The sequence below is a fragment of the Cyprinus carpio genome, chromosome B19, assembly GCF_018340385.1.
Source record: "Cyprinus carpio isolate SPL01 chromosome B19, ASM1834038v1, whole genome shotgun sequence".
NCBI lineage: Eukaryota > Metazoa > Chordata > Actinopteri > Cypriniformes > Cyprinidae > Cyprinus > Cyprinus carpio.
Genome location: NC_056615.1, coordinates 27,782,782 through 27,787,804, shown reverse-complemented (window position 1 = coordinate 27,787,804; position 5,023 = coordinate 27,782,782). Strand labels below are relative to the sequence as shown.

At 36.1% G+C, this 5,023-nt stretch overlaps 1 long non-coding RNA gene across 1 annotated transcript in view; it reads left to right on the top strand.

Moving 5' to 3' along the window:
• Positions 1–3,151, top strand: part of LOC122140667 — a 23,492-nt gene extending 20,341 nt beyond the window's left edge. Inside the window, exons 2-3 of the long non-coding RNA XR_006157261.1 lie at positions 2,592–2,765; positions 3,010–3,151. This is a non-coding gene — a long non-coding RNA (uncharacterized LOC122140667). The remainder of the gene's footprint in view (positions 1–2,591; positions 2,766–3,009) is intronic.
• The last annotated feature ends 1,872 nt before the right edge of the window (positions 3,152–5,023 follow it).

The following is a 5,023-nucleotide window of genomic DNA, read 5'->3' as shown; positions in this document are numbered from 1 at the left end:
CACTGTACTGGTCTCAGAGAATTTTCTCCTTCTCTCTTGGCTACACAGACATCCAACATACAAAAAACCTATTAAAGATCTTGATTCAAACTTTTATTGATACTGTTTTTCTAAAACTTCAGTCACACACTTTCTACACTCTTTATTCAGCCAGAGTGTTTATTCTGCATTCTGCTTCCCTTTATTTAAGTGGGATAATCATTCACCACTGTCCTTATTTTCGCGCTCATCATACATTCTTTCCTCTCAAGTGAAGTACCAGCTGTGTCCAACTTCCAAGGCCACACCTAAGTGACGGTCCAGGAACAGTGCACAGGTTTACCCACTCAATAATGGAATTTATTTGTTCAAACATTCTCATCACTCACACAGACATTCGTCCGGACACAGTTTCACACACACAACAACACATTCCACTCTTCCCTAGAGTGACCTGCAGGGCCCACCCTTTGAGTTAGTGACCTTTCACCTTGTTCTCTCTCAAAGCGGTAGCCATGGGACTTTTTTCCCCTGTAGATTCCTTAACTAAATCTGTTTTCACGGATTTATTGCGCTGTCCTTCCTGGCCCCAGTCTTCCAATAAGCACAGACCATTGCATGTGTTTCTGCCTACACCATCCAGTTTCAATTTAAGGTTACCTATCCAAGGCCTTCCTATTTATAAACCAAATATGTGCATGCCGTTATTTCTTCAGGAATAAAAACCCACTTGTTTCTTTGGTATATATCTCATTATTAGTTTTTTAAATTTGGAAAGAGCAGATTTTAAGTGACCTTACCACTCAGAACGGCCTTAACCAACTTACAATCCCAATTTTTATAAGCAAAAATGCTTACCTTATTTTATGGTGGCCACCGGTTGTGTTGATCATGGGTCAGCTCAAAAAGAAGTGGTAGATCTCTCTACTGCTCTTTTCAGTCCCATCGGGGTGCCAAATCTGTAGTAATGGAGTCTACCTCAGCTCCGAAGAATCACCTCAGTCTGGGGTTTGCTTTCAGAAGAAAAAGACTTTATTCAAGGAGAATAAAGCAGAGTTCCTTTACAAGGAGATCTCTCGAATGTTATGTCAGTATCTCACTTGCATATACCATATACGGAAGCGTTAATATTCCATGAGTACCATATGCTTACAATTGATCCCCAGAGAAGAAGGGGCCTCCTTTGGTCTGGTAAGGAGAAAGACCCTTTTCCCAGATGTTTCTCATCTGGGTCTGGACATTCTGGTCACTTAGGCATCTTTCTTCCTATACTACAACCATAAGATTATAATGGAATAATAACTATAGACATATGTGGCTAAATTCACCTTGATTATACTGGATTAATAGAAAACCTTATTAATAAAAATCTTCTACACCCACAAGTTAGAATTATTGGCGTTGACGTGGGCTGTTACTGCCAAATTCAACGATTACTTATATGGAACTAACTTCACTGTGGTAACGGATAGTAATTCACTGACATACAGTACTGTGCAAAAGTCTTAGAAATAATTAACTTAAAACCATTTTTTGTTGGTGAAAATACTAGTGGCCTATGTTTTGCTGTAGTTTGTCAGTAGTAAATATCAGTTTTCATTTCCAAACATTATTTTTGCCATTAAATGTAATAATCGAGTGAGATTTTTGTTTGCACAAGAAGTCTGACAGCAGCCAGTGTCTGGAATGCCATCAAGAAACAGAACAAACTGAGACAAACTAAATCCAGAAGAACTGTGGCAATGTCTTAAAAACACTTCAAGATGAATTCTTGATTACTGATTATAATGACTTATACTGTCTTTTATGCATTGTGTTGTGTATCGCGCTGCGTAAACTTAAAACCATGTCTGCTTTTATGATCAGAGAAACAACAAGTGCTACTCTACACTGCTCAAAACTCGCATTTGAATCATCAGTGGCAAATCCTTTAAATATGTAAACATACTTACAGGCTGTAAGTCAGAAGCGCCAGACTGTCCTTGCAAATCTGTAACTGCCCCACTTTATAGAAACAGCCTTTGTGCCACAGACGCATTGTAGGCACACATCTGAATATTTGGGTTGGACTGTTCTGGAACAGTGTTGAAATACAACTTAACCACTGATTTCTAGTTGTGTCTTCTTTTGGAAGGCCAAACAAAGTAGCTTTGCTTTCACAATGAGACACACAGCGTCTCCACAACATGGCGCTGACAGCAACAGCGAGAATAAAAGTTATGCCTTCTTTCTTTGCGTGAACATTTGGGTGGTGTTATGCAAATCTTCCCACATAGTGATGTAGAGCTGTGGGAGCATGTTTAAATGAGCCGTTTTAGAAGGGCATTGTTGACTCTTAACTTTTATAAAGAATATCTCTTTGGATTTGAGACTTTAGTCTTTGCAACTTTACAGATCATCTTCATGCACCAAGAGCTTGTAACAGTCCAAAGAGAAAGGAAAAATTTAAATCGCATCATATGACCCCTTTAACAAAAAAAATACATGAAAGTTGCAAAGGCTTTAGACTGGATCTGTTAATCTTGTGGTTTGTTTCTGATTGTGAAGTTGCTGCTGATCTGAGCTGTAGATCCTGAACTGAGAGACTGAAGAAGTGTCATTGTTCTCTACAGGTTGAGGGATTGTGGAGTCACAGATGAAGGTTGTGCTGCTCTAGCTTCAGCTCTGAGATCAAACCCCTCACACCTGAGACATCTGGATCTGTCTGGAAATAAACTAGGAGCATCAGGAGTGAAGCTGCTCTCTGATGGATTGAATGATCCTCACTGTAAACTAGAGATACTCTGGTAAATCATCTCTCTGGATCAAACACACACACTGGTATTCACAAATAAATATTTACAAATAGTTTATAGCTGTAGCTCTGACAGACATGCAGAACCATCTGTAGAGTGTTATCCACATCGGAAAAATGTACCAAGAGATTTTTCCCATTATGAAATATACATAAAAATACATTTGTCAAGTTTCTGCTGATTTTGGGAAACGCATGTGAAACAGTAATTACGATTGTAAAATTATTCTTTGAAGGTTGTATAACTGCGGTGTCACAGGTGAAGGTTGTGCTGCTCTGGCTTCAGCTCTGAGATCAAACCCCTCACACCTGAGAGAACTGAATCTGAAAGGAAATAATCTAAGAGATTCAGATGTGAAGCTGCTCTCTGATCTGAAGGAAAATCCACATTATAAACTGGAGATGCTTGAGTGAGTAGTGAGGATTAAAAAAAATATAGTTTTTTTTAAATTAATGTTAATATAATTTCTTCTTCTTAGGATACTTTCTTGGTAATTGTGACTAACATGTTTAAAAAGAGTTTGATTCAGTTTATAGTTTAGTAACTTGATGTTTCTTTTTTATTTCAAAATAATAGTTTTCAAAATAACAGTATTTCCCTAGTGAAAAATAAATATACCTAGTGAAAAATAAATACATCTGTATTTGAAATACATTTATTTCATGCTAAGTATACTACAAATTAATTTACGTATTTATTTACTTAATAAAAGCACCCTGCAATTGTTCTTTTAGGATACTAAACTGAATTGGAAGTTAATTCTGCGAGACAGACTTTTCAGGATAAGATATTGACTAAAAATGAGCTCCTAAAACTTACTGCAGATTCTAGAAGATATATTCTTCAAACAGTGGTATAAAAGGACGTGATGCTGGTGCTTCAAGAGTCACTCTTAACTTATCTGTCCATAAAGCCTGTATTTCACAACACTTCAGCATGTGATTCTTATTAAGTGAGGGTCATTTCAGGATTTTTGACCCAAGCAAAAATTCTGGAGACTCCAGGAAGCTGCAGTTCTGGAAAATGCTGGCACAGGAGACTAAATGTTTCCTGATGGTTTTACATCTAATTCTTCACATTAATTCTTAATTCTTTTGCAGTTAACGTGTCGCTTTTCTTCTCCACCTGTTTTTTTCTGACCCCGCTGACCCAGCGAGCATTTCACTGTCCAGTGGTCATGCCTTAACTTCGCAATTTGGCTTATTTTATCAGTGAAAGAAAACCTGCTTAATAATTCTAGACACCTGAATATAAGGAGTTCACTTCCAGCCTTCATGGACAATTATATATCACTCATAAATGATTGAATACAAAATTGATAGTAGTTATTAAGATTGATGCGGTTTGAAATTAGTAAAATGATCAGAATATCAATGTGCCTAATAATTATGCACACACTGCATAGTCATTGGTTTTTTATATCTGAAATTATGAAATTAAATATTTTGAGAGAATGTCAGTTTTAATGGAAAGATGGTAACTATTTATAATTACTTTATTTGTCATAAATAAAACCATGACAGAAAGAACAAAATTATGGACAAGGGTCAAGGGTCATCATTTATGGTGGTTTGGATGCAGAATCAGAATTTGAACGGTTAAAAAGAGCTTTAAAATCATACGTCACAGGGTTAGTTTATAAATCTGACTAATAATGCAGATAGTTTGTTTTAGTTGTTGTAAAGTGGATAATGCAGTAATGTGACACACATTTGCTTGTGTTTTTTTTTTAGGTTTTAGATGTTAGTCTGATCTTCTCTAATCTCTGATGCTGAATAAAGAGCCGCTACAGACAGACATCACATTCAACAGAATCAACACACACTGATCATCACACACACACACACACACACACACACACACACACGTGTTTTGCAACTTTACAGAATGATGCAATTCATGATTAGAAATCAGATGAGGAAAACTTTTTTCTTCTGAAGTGACTTTTGTACTGGTAACACATTTTACATAATATTGCCAGTTTTTTTTGTGACAGTACGTGTATTTTCTGTTCAATTCTTATTACAGTAGATTTTAACTCAATGAAAAAAAACATATGTACATCAGGTTAAAACGTATAAAACATTTATACCTTGGTAAAGTATAAAAAAAAAAACAAATCTCTACACTCTGAGAATAAAGTGAATTGATTTTGTACAGTTTTTATCATCTTTAAATAAATTGTCATGATGTTTCAGTTTTGATATGTCAGGATTAAGCAAAAGCTTACAGACGTCTACAAGATCTCA